Source organism: Saccopteryx leptura, chromosome 1 (genome assembly GCF_036850995.1).
Source record: "Saccopteryx leptura isolate mSacLep1 chromosome 1, mSacLep1_pri_phased_curated, whole genome shotgun sequence".
In the NCBI taxonomy this organism is placed as follows: domain Eukaryota; kingdom Metazoa; phylum Chordata; class Mammalia; order Chiroptera; family Emballonuridae; genus Saccopteryx; species Saccopteryx leptura.
In genome coordinates, this window is record NC_089503.1 from 339,524,899 (window position 1) to 339,546,153 (window position 21,255).

Here is a 21,255-nt window from a genome sequence, read left to right on the forward strand (position 1 = left end):
GTTTACGAATTGCTCCCTTGGTCCCACCCCACCTACTACTCTGAAGGGGCGTCAACGCAAGTCACCCAGAAAGCTGGCTCGATGTCCACTGTCCTGCCGTCCCAGATCTGGGGCACGGTCTGCACCTACCAGGTGCTGCCCAGCCTTCGATCTTCTGTTTTCACTCAGAAACCCACACTTCAACCCACCAACCTAATCATTCCAACCTCTATCTGCTGGGAGAAGTGTTAAAATCAAGGAGACGTTAGCAAAAGGTGACTGACTGGAAAAGTACTGTGGACAGACACCAGAGGCCTCTCTTTCTCATCACATCTCTGCATCTCCTCGGTCAGGATTCCCTTAGGTTTCCACCACTGGTTCTTGCCAAGGACTCCGTGGTCCTCTAATTCTTCTGGGGTGTAAAGACCCCCAAAGACAAGCAGGAGATAGCATTCTCTGCATTTTACAGGGTGGCCTTGGGTTGGAATTTCCAATAAAACCATACTTTGAAGAATAGGACATTAGCCCAGTGGCTCCCAAACCTAGCAGGACTCCAGGAGGCACATCTCATGGCCTCCCTATGTTTCATTCCCTGCAGTTTCTGTCTGAGAAAGAACAAGTGAAATAACTGCACCACTGTTGGGGGTTCCGGACTCGCTCGGACCACAGAGCTTTGTGAAGTGTGGGCGTGGTTTACTGCAGCCATTGGCTCCCACCTTCTTCGCCCTCTCCCACTCCCTACCACTCTGGAAATGGCTGTTAGGTGCAAAAAAACCATTTTGACTTCTTGCAGTTCCCCCTGGAATAATACTGACAAAACACAACATGCCAGCCACCTCCCCTGAAAAGCCTGCATACTTTTCTCCATTGGCCTCCTGGAATTAGTCTGTCTCTTCTAGGCATCTACCTACCTGCTCTGGTTGCCAGGGCTCTTTAGCTAACTTAGTATTTAAACCAGTGAGTTTCAAACTGTCTAAATACCACACCTGATTTTGCTTTACTTTGCAGGTCGTCCGGGAACATGCCTGGAAATGCTGGCTGGTGGTAGCTAACTTAGTATTTAAACCAGTGAGTTTCAAACTGTCTAAATACCACACCTGATTTTGCTTTACTTTGCAGGTCGTCCGGGAACATGCCTGGAAATGCTGGCTGGTGGCCCATCAGATAAACTAGCACCCCCTCCAGTATTCTCTTATGGCCCCACCCTCTTTCTTCCTAGCACATTCCACACTCAAATGGCTATTTGGCATGTTCGTGAGGTCCTCGCCAGACTGAGTCCTGCCACCTCCACCCTGGTCCATGCTGGAGCTCCTCACCTGCCACACAGGCACCCTGAGTATTGTGTCCCGAAGTGCATGCATTCACAGAGAAAGCGATACAATGTCTTCACATTCCCACCTACCTGTCTCCTCAATTAAACTCAGAATTTCTGAATTTGCCTTTTCCCCCATCTCTGAGCATCTACTCATTTTTTACCTCTTCCTCTTACCTAATCACTTCCCTCTTAAAGGCTGACCTAGTTTCAAAGTGTCCCTCAGTCTTAGGTAACTGTCTTTTTCTATTCTGAGAACATCATTTTCTTCCTATGGTGCAATGTCTCCATTATGATATTTCAATAACTAACTTGCTTAACTGGAAAGATTTTTCTTTCTTTCTTTATTTTTGTATTTTTCCAAAGCTGGAAATGGGGAGGCAGTCAGACAGACTCCCGCATGCACCCGACCAGGATCCACCCGGCATGCCCACCAGGGGGCGATGCTCTGCCCATCTGGGGCGTCGCTCTGTTGCAACCAGAGCCATTCTAGAGCCTGAGGCAGAGGCCATGGAGCCATCCTCAGTGCCCAGGCCAACTTTGCTCCAATGGAGCCTTGGCTGTGGGAGGGGAAGAGAGAGACAGAGAGGAAGGAGAGGGGGAGGGGTGGAGAAGCAGATGGGCGCTTCTGTGTGCCCTGGCCGGGAATCGAACCCGAGACTCCTGCACGCCAGGCCGATGCTCTACCACTGAGCCAACTGGCCAGGGCTTGGAAAGATTTTTAAAGATGAATGTTTCTATAGTTTTTCATGAAAGACTATCCAATGTGTCAGCCACCTTGTCTTTTACCAACCAGCACAACATGCCTGGAATTTGGCAATAATTGACATTATATTTTTCGTTTATTTCACCTTGACCCAAACTCCCACTATCTACCCAGTCAATGAAGCAAGAAACTCTGGAGCAACCAAATCCTTCCCACTCCCTCCCTCCTCTTCCTCTTTGTGTGAACGCTTGGTTCCTGTCCTCCTCATTGCTGCTACCTGCCTGGAGTCCTCATCTTTCTCTCCGGACCACTGCAACAGCTCCTTATATGGGCTTTCAGCTATGGCCATTCCCACTTCTAAACCATCTTGTACATTGCTGTCAGAATAATCTTTCTAAAATGCAAATCTGATCTTGTCAATCGCAACCTTAGGGTCCTACAGAGGCTCTCCACTCCTTTTGTGATGAAATCCAACATCTTGAACACATTGAACCACCACGGTTTTTTTGAAGTCTGGTCTCACGCTCCGCTCCAGACTCATATCTGAACCCACCCCCTCGTGTGCGGAGGAACCAGGCAGGGCTGGCTCTACCTCTTATGGCCTGGGCACATTTCTAAACCACGGCTTTCTCTGGAAGGGCAGTGAGTGAATCAAACAACAGTTGTGATGAAAATAAGCCAGCATTTACCAAACACTTGCTGCACACCCACTTCACACCAAGTGCTTCTGTGTAGAAAACCTGCTTTCATCCTGTGAGGTTGGTATTATAACTCTGCTCACTTTGCAGATGAGGAAAACTCAGATCTGGAGACAGTACCTCATTCAAGGTCACACAGTGAGTAAGTGGTGAAGCTGGGACTAGAGCCCCTCCTGCTTGACTCCAGCCTTCTCAATCTCAGTGCTTAGATGTAAAGGGCTTTGTTGAAGACTTCGTATATCGTGAGCACTCAAAATCAAATCCTAACTACTTGTGGTTTTCATGCTCTCACTTATCTTTGTCCTACTGTTATGATGAATGATGAGTGATCGATCCATACACAGAGAGGTGGAACACAGAGGCAGGTTAAGGTCACTTGAGGCCCCAGGAGCAGAAGAAAATATTGGGCCCCTTACATTAAAAAAAAGTGTAACGTTGGGCTTTCGTGGGGCCCTTCAGAAGTCGGGACCCAGGGCCCGCGCCCAGTGTGCCCACCGTTAAATCCATTCTGGTGGAACAAAATATTCCGTTTTCATCCCATGCCTCTACTACCTTATTCAACTATGGCTTCAGCTACTGAAGTCTGATGATCCAGAAGAGATTTCCCAAGAACCCTTCATAGTATTCCCTGTCTGAGTCAGATGTCCTTCCTCTGCCCCGATGGTCACCTCTACAAAGCCCTAGCAGACCCTGTCCCTGCCCACTGGGTCCCCTAATGCCCAGCATAGTACCTATAGCAGAATGAATAAGTGAAGAAGCAGAGGTATTTCCAACAAATTACATACAGCTAATTTTTTCTACAAGAATTTATGTGAACCGCTTGAGAACAGCCTAATCATCTTGAGTGCGGGTTGCTGGCTTGAGAATGGGATCATAGATATGACCCCATGGTTGCTGGCTTGAGCCCAAGGTCGCTGGCTTGAGCAAGGGATCACTTGTTCTGCTGTAGCCTCCTGGTCAAGGCACATATGAGAAAGCAATCACTGAACAACTAAGCAGCTGCAACGAAGAACTGATGCTTCTCATTTCTCTCCCTTCTTGTCTGTCTGTCCTTATTGTCCTTCTCTCTGTCTCCGTCACACAAAGAAAAGAATTTATATGAAAATTTCCTTTGTAAACACTCATTTTCCTTAGAAACTCATATTTTCATTTGCCCACCATGACTCTCCTGTTCGTTTCTCTTCCTTGGCACGTAATAGAGCTTCATTATTCCTAAGCTCTTCAGAAGCAGGACCATGCCACTCACCTGAGCACCACACCCCCCCACTGACACGGCAGCAGGTCAAAGAAATGTGTTAAATAAATTGGTTATCCATTCCTATTATTTTTATTAATAACTTGAAAACACCTCAGAAAGAATCTGCCCAAAAGAATTTTGAACAATAAAAGATAAAATATAACAGAGCAGACCATTGTTCCACGTTCTTTTACATAACACAAACATAACAGAATTTAAAACTTCATACTGGCACTATTACTCTGCCTTTTTTGTGTGCCCTCTGAAATTTGCAGCCTGTGTCTGTTTGCCAACTTTCTGTGGCTCAGCTTCCCTCATGCCTTTGACAAGGTCTAAACTGTTCCTTGCCACTTATTGTTATAATCTTTATATCAGGAAAGTGATTTCCCTGATCTTGCATTGTAGTCTTATGTTCTCCCTTTCTCTCTTCTTTTTTTTTGTGTGTGTGACAGAGACAGAGAGAGACAGAGAGAGGGACAGATAGGGACAGACAGGAAGGGAAAGATAAGAAGCATCAATACTTCCTTGTGACACCTTAGTTTCTCATTTGATTGCTTTCTCATATGTGCTTTGACTGGGGGGCTACAGCAGACCAGGTGACCCCCTGCTCAAACCAGATGAACCCACGCTGAAGCTGGCAACCTCGGGGTTTTGAACCTGGGTCCTCCACATCCCAGTTCAATGCCCTATCCACTGCGCCACCGTCTGGTCAGGCTCCTTTTCTCTCTTCTGTTCTTTTTCTGCTTTCCAAACATTTAATTTTTACTATTTGGTTCATTCATTCACTAACCCCATTCATTCCTAATTCTCTGGCAACCTTGTATATTTTTTACTACAAACACTAAATTTTACTGCTCTTCCTCAGTCCCTGGCAGATGCCACTGTACTTTTCTGTACGAGATGAGCCTAGTGAATGATTTCTTCAGGATTTCCAAGCAATTTCCTTACTTAGACAAATTTTCAGGTAATTATGAAGTAATCACATCTCTAATCATTCATTTCCAATGCATTGTATGCTAAAAAGAATTTAACCTCACATTCAGCTACCATCTTTGGATACCAGAGTCATAGAAATATAATGTATCTGGTGTAGGCCCAGCTCCTCACCCTCACTGCTTCCTTTGTACAGAAGCCTAAAATACTTTAAAAAAAAAAAAATCACCAACCTGATGATTTTCTATGAAAGAAACTGTCCACACTCTCCACCTAGCCTACTCCAGGATATTGGACCACCCACACAATTGAAATGTTTAAGCTAAAAACAAATGAAAATGTAATGACAAGAAGAGATTCACTTCTTCTGAAACTCAAAATCCTGTTGTTGTTGTTGTTGTTGTTGTTATTAAAAGAACTCTGAGGAATACAGTCGGATATCTTTTAATATCTTCTGCTGGTATTTGTTAATATTTACATCTGATGTGGATAGTTTGTGAAAGTACAGCGGTGTTAGAGAAACTCTGTTCACTAAATAATAATAATAAATAGAAGACTTCTGGACCTTATCCTTGATTGAACTTATTGGGATGACATTGGTTCACAAAACCGTACAGATTTCAAGTGTACCACTCAGAATAACACCAGCTGCCCACTGCACTGTGTGCCCATCACCCCAAGCAGTCTTTCTTCTGCATTTTCCCTCCTTCGCCCACCTCCACCTCCACCCACCACCCTTTCCCTCACCAAACTGTTGTCTGTGTCTATGTGTTATGCCTATGTTTTTTTTTTGCTAATGTTCATCTCTTTCACCCAGTCCCCTCATCCACCACACCTCTGACAGCTGTCAGTCTGTTCCATATGTCCATGCTTCTGTTTCTATTTGTTCATCAGTTCATTCTGTTCATTAGAGTCTACATATAAGTGAGATCACTGGGTATTTGTCTTTCTCTGACTGTCTTATTTCACTTAGCATAATATTCTCCAGGTTCATCCATGCTGTCTCAACAGGTAAGATTTCCTTCTTTTTATTGGCCAAGTAGTATTCCATTGTGTATATATACTACAGCTTTTTTATCTACTCATCTACTAACAGGCAATTGGACTGTTTCCAGATCTTGACTATTGTAAATAATGCTGCAATGAACATAAAGGTGCATTTGTTCTTTCAAATTAGTGTTTTGGGATTCTTAAGATATATTCCCAGAAGTAAGATTGCTGGGTCAAAAGGCAGATCCATTTTTAATTTTTTTGAGGAATCTCCGTACTGTTTTCCACAGTGGCCACATCAGTCTGCATTCCCACCAACAGTGCACAAGGGTTCCTTTTACCCCACATTCTTATCATTATTTGTTGATTTATTGATGATAGCCATTCTGAAAAGTGTAAAGTGATATCTCATTGTGGTTTTAATTTGCATCTCTCTGATGATTAGTGATGTTGAGCATTTTTTAATGTTTATTGGCCTTCTGTATGTCCTCTTTGAAGAAATGTCTAGTCAAGTCCTTGAAAGAAAAGATGGAAAGACAAGGAGGGAGAGAGAGAGAGATTTGTTGTTTGACTTATTTATGCATTCAGTTGTTGATTCTCGTATGCATCCTTACAGGGGTCAAACCTACTGGTATACCTACTGGTATACTGAGATGATGCTCTAACCAATTTAGCTAAATGGTCAGGATTCCTTTGACCATTTTTAATTGGTTTGTCTTTCTGGTGTTGAGTTTTATAAGTTCTTTATACATTTAACCACTTATCAGATGTACTGGCAAATGAATATGTTCTCCTATCTAGTAGGTTGCCTTTTCATTTGTTGATGGGTTTCCTTTATTGTACAAAAGCTTTCTAGTTTGTTATATACAGTCCCATTTGTTTACTTTTTCTTTTGTTTCCCTTGCCTGAGTAAATATATTGGCAAAAATATTTTTACAAGAGATGCCTGAGATTTTACTGTCTTTATTTTTTTCTAGGATTTTTATAATTTCACGACTCACATTTAAATCTTTTATCCATTTTGAGATTATTCTTGTGAATGGTGTAAATTGGTAGTCTAGTTTCATTTTTATGCATGTACCTGTCCAATTTTCCCAACACCATTTATTGAATAGACTGTCTTTGCTTCACTGTATAATCTTGCCTCTTTTGTCAAATATTAATTTTCCATAAAGGTGTAGATTCATTTCTGGGCTCTGTTCTGTTCCATTGATCTGTATGCCTGTTCTTATGCCAGTAGCAGACTGTTTTTGATTACAATGGTATTGTAGTACAGCTTGATATCAGGAAGTGTGATACCTCCCACTTTGTTCTGCATTTTCAAGATTGCAGAGGCTATTTGAGTTCTTTTTTGGTTCCATATAAATTTTGGAGATATTTGTTCTAGATTCATGAAATATGCTATTGGTATTTTAATCAAAATTGCATTGAGTCTATAGATTGTTTTGGGACATTTTAATGTTAATTTTTCCTACTCAAGAGCACAGTATATGCTTCTGCTTATTTGTATCTTCCTCAATTTCTTCAATATATTATAATTTTTGAACTACAGGTCTTTTATCTCCTGGGTTAAATTTATTCCTGGGTACTTTATATTATTTTTTGTTGCAATAGTAAGTGGAATTGTTTCCTTAATTCCTCTCTATTTTTTTTTTTAGAGAGAGAGAAAGAGAGAAGCATCAACTTATTGTTTCACTTTGTTGTGTATCCCTTGATTGCTTCTCATCTGTGTCTTGACTGGGGATCAAACCAGCGACCTTGGGTTTCAAACTGGAAATGTCAGCATGCCAGGTTGACATTCTATCCACTTTGTCACCACTGGCTAGATAATTTCTCTTTCTAATAGCTCATTACTGGTATATAAAAAGGCCACTGAATATTCTGAATATTAATTTTGTATCCTGCTGCTATCTTGTAGTTTTTTGGTGGAATCTTTAGAGGTTTTTTTTTTTTTTTTTGTATTTTTCTGAAGTTGGAAACGGAGAGGCAGTCAGAATCCTGCATGCGCCCGACCGGGATCCACCCGGCATGCCCACCAGGGGGCGACGCTCTGCCCATCTGGGGCATTGCTCTGCTGCAACCACAGCCATTCTAGTGCCTGAGGTAGAGGCCATGGAGCCATCCTCAGTGCCCGGGCCAACCCTGCTCCAGTGGAGCCCTGGCTGCAGGAGGGGAAGAGAGAGAGACAGAGAGGAAGGAGAGGGGGAGGGGTGGAGAAGCAGAAGGACGTTTCTTCTGTGTGTCCTGGCTGGGAATCGAACCCAGGACTCCTGCACGCCAGGCTGATGCTCCACCACTGAGCCAACCGGCCAAGGCCTTTAGAGTTTTTATGTACAGTATCATGTCATCAGCAAATAATGAGTTTTACTTCTTCCTTTCCAATTTGGATGCCTTTTCTTTTTCTTATCTGATTGTTAGGTCTAGGACTTCCAGAACTATGTTGAATAAGGGTAGTGAAAGCAGACATCCCTGTCTTGTTCCTGATCTTAAGGGAAACACTTTTAGTTTTAGCCCATTGAATATGACGTAGGCTGTCGGTTTGTCATAGATGACCTTTATTATATTGAGGTATGTTTTCTCTGTTCCCACTTTGCTGAGAGTTTTTATCATAAGTGGTGCTGGATTTTATCAAATCTTTTTCTGTATCTATTGATATGATCATGTGATTTTTATCCTTCCTTTTATGTTATGTGTCACATTTATTGATTTGAAAATATTGTACCAACCTTATATCCCTGGAATAAATCCCACTTGATCATGGTGTATGATCTTTTTAATGTGTTGCTGGATCAGGTTTGCTAATATTTTGTTGAGGATTTTTGCATCTGTGTTCAGCAGAAATATTGGCGAAAATTTTCTTTGTAGTATCTTTATATGGTTTTACATGCCTTGTACAATGAGCTTGGAAGACTTCTCTACTCTTGGATTTTTTGGAATAGTTTAAGAAGAATAAGTGTTAGTTCTATGAATGTTTGAGTTCTCTGATTACTGCTTCAATTCCATTTGTTGTAATAGGTCTATTTAGATTTTCTGATTTTTCCATATTCAGTTTTGGAAGATCGTATGTTTCTAGAAATTTATTCATTTTGTCCAATTTGTTGGCATATAGTTATTTACACTGTTTTCTTACAATCCTTTTTTTTCTATGATGTCAGTTATTACTCTTCTTTTATTTCTAATTTTATTTATTTGGGTTTCTCTTGATGAATCTGGTTTAAGGTTCATCAATCTTGTTTATCTGTTTAAAGAATCCACTCTTGGTTTCATTGATCTTTTGTTTATTTGTTTTCTTTTTTAGTTTCTATGTCATTTATTTCTGCTCTGACCTGTATTATTTCCCCCTTTATATTTACTCTGGGCTTTGTTTGTTCTTTTTTTAGTTCTTTCAGGTATAGGGTTAGATTGTTTATTTGAGATTTCTCTGGCTTCTTGAAGTAGTCTCATAATACTATGAACTTCCCTCTCAGGACTCCTCTTGCTATGCCCCATAGATTTTGAATTATTGTATACTCATTTTCATTTGTTTCCAGGTAATTTTTATTTCTTCCTTGATCTTATTGTTAACTCATTCATTGATTGTTTAATAACATGTTATTTAGCCTCCATTTGTTTGAATATTTTTCATTTTTTTTATCGTAGTTGATTTCTATTTTCATACCGTTGTGGTCAGAGAAAATGACTTTAATCTTCTTGAACTGTTAAGAGTTACTTGATGCCCTAACATGTGGTCTGTCTTTGAGAATGTTGCATGTTGACTTTTTTGTTTGGTGACTCTAATATTGCTGAAGGTGGGGTGTTAAAATCCATTACTATGACTGTAGACTGTATTGCTGTTAATCTCTCCCTTAATGTCCACCAAGATCTTTATATATTTAGGTGCTCCTTTGTTGGGGAGATACACACACACACACACACACACACACACACACACGGGTTATATCCTCTTTTTGAATTGATCTTTTTAGTATTATGCAGTGACTTTCTTTGTTTCTTTTTATGGCCTTTGCTTTGACAACTATTTTGTCAGATATAAGTATTGCTATCCCAGCTTTTTTTCCATGTCCATTTGCATAGAGTAATTTTTTCCACATTTTCATTTTCTGTCTGTATGTATCTTTTGTTCTGAGGTGAGTCTCTTGTAGACAGCATATATATGGGTCATATTTTCTTAGCTATTTAGCCATCCTATGTCTTTTGATTGGGGCATTTAATCCATTTATATATAAAGTTATTATTGATATGTGCTATTATTGCCATTTTATTCATTATAGCTATAATACTCTCTTGATTTAATTTTTCCTTTCTTCTTAAAGCAGGCCTTTAACATTTCATGCAATACTGGTTTGTTGGTAACAAACTCCTTTAGCTTTTTCTTTGTCTGGTATGCTCTTTATTTCATCTTTAGTTTTAAATGATAACTTTGCTGGGTAGAGTAGTCTTGGTTGTAGATCCTTGCTTTGCATCACTTTGAATATTTCCTGCCTGTCCCTAGGCCCAGAAGGCTTTGAGGTCATATGAATCAGCAATGGGAGAATGAAGATACTTTAAGATTTTGAGTCCAAATTTCTTGTTTTGATTACTAAAAATACTCTGCCATTAGGAGTGAGGAAAAGCTTCTGTCTAATCTTTGGTTTGAAACTCTCATGAATTCTGAACATAGGCCAAAGTCTACCTTCACTTTGGGGATAAGAGATTTCCTTACTTAGACAAATTATGAGTAATTTGGGTAATTATGAGGTACCCACATCTCTAATAAATTATTTCCAATGTGCTGTATGCTAAAAAGAATTTAACATTCAGTTATCATCCTTCAGATACCAAATTAAATGGAAGGTACTTAATAGTCACCTAAATTGAAGAGCAAACAAATACATGATGTCATAATGCCACTCTTCCCCACACCTTCAGTATCTCCAACACCAGATGCATAGAAATATAATATATAATGTCTATGAATTGATTGAGTCAGCCTTTCTCACTGAGTTTGGACTGAGCCTCAGAATCTTGCTTATCCTGCCCTTGCAGGGAGTTAATGTAATTCAACTAGACATTGACACTTAAGATGCAATTGTTTTTCATGCTTACACTATGATAATAATTATACATATGGGATCTCTTTATTGAGTCTTTTTTCCCCTTCTTTTCCAAGTGAGAGGAGGGGAGATAGAGAGACAGACTCCCACATGCACCCCAACTGGGATCCACCCGGCAACTCCTGTCTGGGGCCAACGCTCTGCCTATCTGAGGCCATGCTCTCAACCAAGATATTTTTTGAGCCTGAGGCAGAGGCTCCATGGAACCATCCTCAGCACCTAGGATCAATGCACTAAAATCAATCATGGCTGAGGGAGGGGAAGAGAGATAGAGAGATAGAGAGATAGAGAAGGAGAGAGGAAGAAAGGGATGGGGGAGGGATGGAGAAGTAGATGATGGCTTCTCCTGTGCGCCCTGACCAGGAGTCAAACTAGAGACATCCACATGCTGGGCCGACACTCTGCCATTGAGCAACCCAGCCAGGGCTCTTTATTGGCTTTTAACAATAGTAAAATATGTCTTCAGTGGGTAACAAATGCTGGAGGCAATACTTTCAAATATAGAAAAACCCTTGCTGACTTTTCTGTCTTCACCTTGTTTGTTCCAGGAATAGTGTGGAGGGATCTGCAAGTGAATTCAGTATTCACTCAGTCTGCTTCCTGACCACACTATCCTAAGGCTACATGCCAGCTTGCCTGTTTTTTCACTCTCAAAGCTCTTCCTAGGCGGAGCTGCCATTTAACTCATTTCTGGCTTTCCCTCATAAACAAATGTTCTCATTAGTATGGAGTAAATGACTAAACAGGAGAAACAGTGAGGACACTCCTTGGGGTGAGAGGAAGAGAAACAAAGCAGGTCAGTGGTGGTGGCTAACGCAGGGAGGGCCATGGCCTGAGCCTGGACACTGATATTTGCTCACAGTCTGCAGAAGGAGACAGGGAACACAGTGACCATCGACGGCCTTCCATGAAGGCTTCTCATGATTCTAGAGTATTTTGTTTTCATGGACAAATCTGCCTATCTGGTTTCTCCAGTTACAGTTGACTGATCAAAGCAATCTTTCTCCCTGTTATTAAATAATAGGCATTAATTCACCTCCAAAATTCATTTAAAATATACCTAACACAGGGGAAATAATTGGCAAATATTTACTGAAGGAATGAACAAGTAAATAAATGGTGAGCAGAAGGAAAAAGGAAAGAATAAATTCCCAAGGCTGGAGTTACTGGTCCAGCTGCCTCCATGGCCTCTTCCACATTCACCTGGAACCCTGTACCCGTGTCACTGTGCCTATGAGGGCTTCAGTGGGAAAAGATTACAAAACACAGCCTCTCTGGCTTCTGGCACCAAACCAGTGCAAAGTTTTGTTTTGAAAACCTCTAATGAATGGACACATCAGCCACAGAATGATAATTTTAACAGAAAGCTGGGCCACAAAAGGCAAGCAAGACAGAGTCCTGAAAGCTGGAAAAAAGCCTCACAGGCTGAGAACCTGTTAGGACTCACTGAGGACAGAGCCTACGTCCCAAACTAGGAAATGTGTTCCCAAAATGAATAGAGCTGTGAGGTGGTCACAGTGACCCAGCTCTGACGAACTCCTCAGGCAGCATCCTAGGTTAATCTGCCTCCACCTGCAGCAGAATTGTTATTCCAAAGTTTTCCCAGAAAATTTACGTTTTCTTTCAAGTTTTGAAAGAACTCTTCCCTCTCTCTATTACAGGCCTGCCCAGCTTGAAACCAGGCCAAGTGGGTTATAGACACTGTGAAAATACACGGGCCCAGGAGGTGGCTGGGGGGACAGAGGCCTGGGCCACTTTGTTGTTTCTTGTTTCAAGAGACACTAGGCGGAGTTGTCTGGGAGTGAGCTGGTAGCCACTGCCCCCGCCCCCCACCCCTCCATTCCTCCCTCTCTGCTGTCTAGTGAGCCCCTGGCCAGGTAAACACCCAGAGAAGAGTACTTACTCCCAGTAATTTATGAATGAGACACTTGTGTGGATGCATGTGGTCCCAGGTGTTGGGAAAGAGCCTCTACCACCACAGAGAAACACCCGGAAAAGCAGTGAAACAGCCAGTAGCTCTGCCCTTCCCTCCTCGGCCCTCCCTTGTGGCCTGCCAGCCTTGAAGTCCTGTTGCTTTTGCTCCTGCCCCATCCGCCCCCGTGGTCTCCTCCTTCACCACACTCTACTGTCCCACTCTGACTCATCACTTCTCACTTGGCACGTTCCAGAGTCTTCTAGCCAGTCTTCTGGCCACCAGGCTCACATACTTCCCAGCCATTTACCGCAGGCGGTCAGACTGCCCTTCCCCAAACACCCAACTGCTTCCTGGTTCAAGTCTCTGCAAGGCTTCCCACCTCTCACAGCCCAACAAAATCTCAGTTCTGACTCCCTAGACCAGGGGTCCCCAAACTACGGCCCCGCGGGCCGCATGCGGCCCCCTGAGGCCATTTATCCAGCCCCCTCTGCACTTCCGGAAGTGGTCACTCTTTCATTGGTGGTCAGTGAGAGGACCGCAAAGCGCGGCGTCGCTCACGTACAGTACTACTTCTGGTGACACGGGACGCACTCGTCATGGCTCCGGAAGTGCGTCATATCACTTGTTACGGCTAGCAGTGACAAATATGGACCTGGACATTGACCATCTCATTAGCCAAAAGTAGGCCTATAGTTCCCATTGAAATACTGGTTAGTTTATTGATTTAAATGTACTTGTTCTTTATTTTAAATATTGTATTTGTTCCCGTTTTATTTTTTTACTTTAAAATAAGATATGTGCAGTGTGCATAGGGATTTGTTCATAGTTTTTTTTTATAGATCGGCCCTCCAACAGTCTGAGGGACAGTGAACTGGCCCCCTGTGTAAAAAGTTTGGGGACCCCTGCCCTAGACAGTTCCTCCCTGATCTCCCTGAGATTCCCCATTTTTTCTCTCAAACTTCAGGTGCTCTGAGTTCCAGAAACACTAACACACTCTCATGCAGTGAGCTGCCTCAGACGTAGCTCAAGTGTGACTTCCTTGAGAAGCCTTCCATGGCAGCCCACTGTAGGTGCCTGCCTCTCTGTGCGTCCATCAGATCTTGTACATACGTCTGACAGCACTTGTCCTCGCTGTGGCTGTCTGTCTTCTCATCTTTCTCCCAGAGGCAGAAGTAGTGTCAACTGTCCCTCTACCCTTACTGAAACCAGGTGAGTGCCTGGCACCACTGCCCAGCAGATGTTTACTGTAAATATTACTCTGGATGACAAAACCACCTATTCTCCTGTGCCTTTTAACTGGGCTCCATTTTACTCTATGATTTAGTATGTGAGCCATTAAAACTTTTCAAAAGAAGGCAGGATATAAAAAGAAACGTGGTGCCCTGACTGGGTGGTTCAGTGAATAGGCATTGTCCTGGTGCGCCGAGGTTGCAGGTTCCATCCTGGTCAGGGCACATACGAAAAGCAATCAATGAGTATAGAACTAAATGGAACAAATAAGTGGAACAGCAAGTTGTTGCTTCTTGCCTGACCAGGTGGTGGCACAGTGGATAGAGCGTCGGACTGGGATGCAGAGGACCCAAGTTTGAGACCCCGAGGTCGCCAGCTTGAGCGCGGACTCATCTAGTTTGAACACAGCTCACCAGCTTGGACCCAAGGTCGCTGGCTCGAGCAAGGGGTTACTCGGTCTGCTGAAGGCCCGCGGTGAAGGCACATATGAGAAAGCAATCAATGAACAACTAAGGTGTCACAACGAAAAACTGATTGATGCTTCTCATCTCTCTCCGTTCCTGTCTGTCTGTCCCTATCTATCCCTCTCTCTGACTCTCTCTCTGTCTCTGAAAAAAAAAAAAGTTTTTGCTTCTCTCTCTTTTCCTTCTTTTTCTCTCTCTCAAATCAATAGAAAAAAAATTAAAAACTTGGTAAAGCAGTCAAGCAATAACTTAATTGTAAAATGAGAGGAAAACTGCTTGGAAGTGGGTGAAAATCTTAGTCAACTGAACCACAATTTGTACCTGAGCCTCTGGCAGCCCCTCTCAGGGAAATGAGCCTGGTTCTCTTCTTTTCATTTCTTATATTTTTATTTACATTTCTACTAATATCTTATTGGCACTTATTTGTGAATGGCATAGTTACTTTAAAAAAACAACAAAGTTTGTTGAACTGTTCTGTGTGTGTCTTGTGTGTACACATTGAACATTATTTAGATTTCATGAGGACAGGGAGAAAATGAAACATTTTGAAAAGTCTTTTTCTGTTGGAAATTTGCTAAGAAGACCAACTATTTGGTCTATCAAAGGATACCTATATCTGAAATAGAAAGGAGGCATTTCATAGCCTCAGCTTTGCTCACAAAAGACTGTAAAAATTACCAGTGAATTTGCAATAAAGGAACATCAAGAAAGAGAATAAATTTTCTTAAAAGACAAAAAACATGACAAAAAGAAATATTAATAATTAAGACTTCCATGCTACATAGCCAGGACCTGTTGAAATAGTAATCATTTAATTCTTACAATGCAATGAGGTAGGCAATATGATTTGTCCTTTTCAGAGATGGGAAAACTGAAGCATGGAGCTCACACAACCAGCAAGTGGCAGAGCAAGGTTGTGAGCAAGGGTAGTGAGGTTTCAGCCTCCAGGGCCTTCACCACTCTGCAAAACTGCTGCTGCTGTAAATGCCCAGAAGGGATAGGTATCATTCAACAACACTGGTTTCTTATGGGGACCTAGAGTGCCACAGTCCCTGCTCTCAGGAAACTACCCAGGCAGGCAAGGAGAGAGCAAGACACAGCACATCTGTCCTCCCATCTGTGCATACACAAGACACATGGGAACCACAGAGAGGGACATGCGTGAGAGAGCCCGGCAAAGATGCAGGTACTCCGTGCCTTTGGTTAAGAAACAAAGGGGCTCAGAGTGTAAGCTTCACCTCCATTGCACCAGTCGGGGAAGCTCATGGCCAAATGATATCAACTGTTTAAAAAAATGAGGAAATGAGCCTGACCAGGCGGTGGCGCAGTGGATAGAGCGTTGGACTGGGATGCAGAGGACCCAGGTTCGAGACCCCGAGGTTGCCAGCTTGAGCGCGGGCTCATCTGGTTTGAGCAAAGCTCACCAGCTTGGACTCAAGGTCGCTGGCTCGAGCAAGGGGTTACTCGGTCTGTTGAAGGCCCATGGTCAAGGCACATATGAGAAAGCAATCAATGAACAACTAAGGTGTCGCAATGAAAAACTAATGATTAATGCTTCTCATCTCTCTCTGTACCTGTCTGTCCCTATCTATCCCTCTCTCTGTCTCTGTAAAAAAAATAAATAAATAAATTTTTTTTTTAAAAATGAGGAAATGGAAACTCGAACACTGAGGTAGTCATAAATGTTCCAAGTGAAGACAAGAGGCTTAAACACAATGTCAGAAGAAAAAGGTAAGAAGAGTTGATTTGAGTAGTGCTGTTTGCGTAATGCAGAAGAAAAGAATTTTCAAATTCTAGTGATGTAGTTGAAGAAAATAGCAGAAGGACGTTATACAGCATTCAGAAGTGTCTGTGAGTGAAGTATGGAAAGCTGCCAATTTGGTGTGATTTGTTTAGCTCTTTCCCACGTTTAGTCAAGCAACACAGATGCTACAAGGGTAAAAGATGAGCAGTGACGCTGCCTTTGCTTTGTTGAGATCATCCTCACCCAGCCCAGCCCTGGGGTGGAACTCAGAGTGGAACAGAGGAAGCAGAAGGCCTATGATCACATACACAGGATTGCAGCACTGAACTTGGGCATCCACAACCCGACACTCGCAGCTCCTGAGGTCTGTGCTTTAGAAATGCTACCAACTTTTGCCTTTAAAAAAAATATCATTGCCATTAGGATCTCTCTTTCAGGCTTACAAAACTAACATTACTAATCTGCCTTATTTTATTTTATTTTTTGACAGAGACAGAGAGAGTCAGAGAGAGGGACAGCCAGAGACAGACAGACAGAAAGGGAGAGAAATGAGAAGCATCCATTCTTCGTTGTGGTACCTTAGTTGTTCAGTGATTGCTTTCTCATATGTGCCTTGACAGGGGGTGGAGGGCCTACAGCAGAGCGAGTGACCTCTTGTTTGAGTCAGCGACCTTAGGCTCAATCTGGTGAGCCTTGTTCAAACCAGATGAGCAAGTGCTCAAGCCGGTGACCTTGAGGTCTTGAACCTGGGTCCTCTGTGTCCCAGTCTGAGGTTCTGTCCACTGCACCACCGCCTGGTCAGGCAATATGCCTTATTTAAATTCGGCTTTATTACTTGAAGGTAAAGTAATTCTGCAAGTTTCCTTGATATTAGAATATCATATTACTTTGTAAGAATTTCATTCAAAAGCACTTGACTATAAGGTGACTTCTCTTTAAAGATTAGTTTTCTGGGGAGGAGAAGAAACATGCTCACTGTCACAATCCCTGCACACAGGTGTTTGAATCTCAGTCATTTTTGCTTTGCTTTGCTTATCCCCCATTCTTCATAGCCCCCCCCTTTTTTTAATTCAGAGAGAGGAGGGGAGGCAGAAAGAGACAGACTCCTGCATGAGCCCAGACCAGGATCCACCTGGCAAGCTCACTAGGAGGTGATGCTCTGCCCATCTGGGCAGCTACTCCATTGCTCAGCAACTGAGCTCTTCTTAGCTCCTGAGGCCATGGAGCCATTCTCAGCATCCGGGGCCAATATGTTCCTATCAAGCATGCAGGGAAGGGGAGAGAGAGAGAGAGAGAGAGAGAGGGAGGAGTAGGGGTAGAGAAGCACATGATTGCTTCCCCTGTGTACCCTGACCGGGAATTGAATATGAGACATCCACATGCCAGGCCGACGCTCTACCACTGAGCCAACCAACCAGAGTGGGCCTTCAAAGGTCTTACCCAGCCTTTTTATTTGGTTAAGAAGGGGTCGAATGGGCACTGCCCCCTCCATTTCCTAAACAGGAAGTTTCATCCTAGCAAGTCTTGTTCACTGTCCTTAGTGCTTAGCATTGGATCTGGCACATGGTGTTGCTTAGCAAATATTTGTGGACTAAATACATAAGCCACAAAGACAAGAGGCTTGAATCTAGGCCCATCCTCCTTCCATTCCCTTTTAGGCCATCATTTTTTGTTTCTAATAGAGTAACACTCCACCCAATATCCTGGGACCTTCTTTATATGCAAAACAGTGGGAGAAGACCCAAGTCACCTCTCCAACAAGAAAGAGCTGTGATGAAAGTAACTGGGAGGGAGAAACGAGAGCTGTCAAGCAAACTCAGGCCTGTGTGTAAAATTAAGTCCCAGGGCAAACCAAGTTATGTTGGCAGATTAGAAGCATGACAGAGGGCTGGGCTGGGGCTGAGATGCTGAGAAATAACATACAACAGACCACCTTCGCCAGTGCCCCGTCTTATAGATGAGCAATCTGCTGCCCAAACTTAGAGCTAACAAGTTGGAAAAGGCCAGTCGTAAAACCGGGGCATCCTGACATCCCATCCAAATCCCTTTCCATTGCCCCTATCTGTGACAGCCACAGAGGGGTCCAGTCATGTCCAGTAAGTCCAGGAAAAGCCTTTAGACTGCATCTCTGTGGTGCAAATAGCAGGTTTTAACTGTCAGGGCTAAGATTAAGAAGCAGAGTCTGTGTTCCTTAACCTCAAACTGTGTAGTAGTATCAAAGCCTGTTGATGCTCTTGGTGCCCTTGGCTTGAACCTGCTTAGTCATCTCTTGATTACACCCTCTCTTGAGCCACACCTGCTAACAGAATGTGAGCACGGCCAGGACTTTCTGACCCCTTAGTGTGGGCCTGCACTGTGCCAAGCACTTGACTTGCGTCAACATCTCCTTTAAACCCCACAACAACCTGCGGATGGACTACCATCACACCCACCTTTCCATGTGGAAATGGAGGCTTCATGAGATTAAATGACATGCTCTCAGTCCACAGGTTCTAAGTGGTAAACAGAGGGCTTGATCTCAGACTTCTGAACTCCCCAGGGAGTTCATCCTTTCAGCCACAGGCCATTCTGCCTGCCTACTGAAACTGGCTCCTCTGGATTCAGCTGTTCTCTCCCCATCGCCACAGTTCCATTCTTGGCATTTCACACCTACCCTACTGCCCCGCCTCTTTGGTAGTGTTTTCTCTTTCCATCCATTCTTCTCATTTTCCAAAACTATGATTCTTCCATGTCACTGAGGGGTTCTTCTCACATCAACTAATTCTCTGCAGACACCAATGAGGTCTCTGACAATTCAATTCAGTTCTGATGCTAGCTACCTGGGTGGGCATCAGATCCCATGGATAAGGGCTCACTCCTACAAGACTGCCCCCACTTCAGATGCCAGTGGCCAGTCCTGGGCCGCCTGTACTTCTGCCCAATCTGCTATCAAACCTCCACAGTTCCATAGTTCTCTAGAAAGATTCACGAAACTCAGGACAGTGCTTTAGTTACTATTACTGCTATATTATAAAGCAGTGGTCCTCAACCTTTTTTGGGCCACGGACCGGTTTAATGTCAGAAAATATTTCCACGGACCAGCCTTTAGTGTGGGACGGATAAATGTATCACGTGATCGAGACAAGTGTCAAGAGTGAATCTTAGATGGACGTAACAGAGGGAATCTGGTCATTTTTTAAAAATAAAACATCGTTCAGACTTAAATATAAATAAAACAAAAATAATGTAAGTTATTTATTCTTTCTCTGTGGACCGGTACCAAATAGCCCACGGACCGGTACTGGTGTGCGGCCCGGGGGCTGGGGACCACTGTTATAAAGGCTACAACTCAGGAGCAGCCAAATGGAAGACATGCATAATGCAAGGTCTGCAGGGGGTAAGGAGGGTATGTGGGTTTTCCATAACCTCTCTGGTACACCGCCTCCAAGCGTCTCTATGTGTTCATTAACCCAGCAGCTTTCTAAACCCCATCACTTAGGGGTTTTTAATGGAAGGTTCATTAAATAGGCACAATCGATTAAATCACTGGCCTTTGGTGACTAGCTCAATCTCTGGTCCCTCTCCCATCCCAGGAGGTTGAAAGAAGGCTGGAAGTTCCAACCCTCTAATCATGGCTTGGATTTTCTGGCCACCAGCTTTCATTTTGAAGCTATCTAGGGTCCTTAGCCATCAGTTAACTTATTAGCATATATAAGACACTCTCGAGAACTGGGGACAAAGATCCAATATTTCTTTTTTATTATACCAGAGTCACACTCCACTCAGAAACCTCCAATGGCTTCCCTGACAACAGAGGAGAGCCCAAACTTTCCAAAGTGGCCTGTAAACTCTACACAACCTCACCTCCTACGATTCCTGCCACTAGCCATGGTCCAGGCTGGTCCACCTTGCAGACTCTTGCCTCTGCATCTTTGCCCCATCCTCCTTCCCTTTAACTGAATTGAAACATTTCTTAGGACACCATTTGTTTAGAGATATGAGGAACTTCAAAGATGAGCTGGTTCAAATCTTTTATTTTACAGATGAGGAACTAGTGACTCAGAGAGGTGATGCCATAACCCCAGATTATAGATTATTATCCTCAAAAAGCAGAGAGATAATAATCTATAATTTGATTTCTGAATTTCCTCTGACAAGTTCCAGGGATGATAAGTTTCAATTTAATAAACTCACAGAAACTTTCAAAAGCACAAACCAAAAGGCAAAATAAAAGATCAATTTGATTATACTAAAGGAAGAATTTCTGTTCAATTAAAGATACTATAGACAAAGTTAGTAGACATGACATAATCAGAAGATATTTTCCAAGTTTAAAATTGATCACAGATCAATAGAACTTCTGAAAATCAAGAAAAATAAAGCAAACCCAATTTTACAAAAAGAGCAAAGAATGTGAACATGCAAGTAGGAAAGAGGAAATGCAAAAGAGTCAACAAGCATATCAAAGTCACTATTTATTAGAAAAAATACAAGATCAAACAACGGTGTCATTTCACACTACCGGAAAGCTGGATAATTCCGCAGGGAAAGGGAAGGATACGAGATTCACATGTGGTGGGGGAACAGATGGTAAAATCTGTGTAGATCTCCGTAGAGTACAATGCACAGTATATGTACGTGTGTGGTAGACAGAATGACAGGGACAAATCATACAACCAGATTAGGACAAAAGTAAGAAGCAGAATAAGCTGAGTAACAGGATGAGTTACATAATTTAAAAATACAAGCATCTCAAATAATAACAAAAGTTCTGCAAGTACACGTAGAAACAAAATATAAACAGCTAACACATTCAAGTGGGTATCCTGAGTGAGTTAAAGACAAGAGGCTACAGGCCACACCCCAGCTTTTGGGGCAATTTGTTAAGGCTAAGGCTGCAGTCTTTTGGACAGAAAGCGGGCTCAGGGGCCAGGGCCTCTGAAGCAGGGGCAGCTGGAGAGGAGGCCGCCCTTCT

The 21,255-nt window shown here is 42.9% G+C and overlaps 1 protein-coding gene across 1 annotated transcript in view; it reads right to left on the bottom strand.

Annotated features, from left to right (window-relative positions):
- Positions 1 to 21,255, bottom strand: part of NT5E (5'-nucleotidase ecto) — a 61,946-nt gene that overhangs the window by 36,247 nt on the left and 4,444 nt on the right. The window lies entirely within an intron of this gene.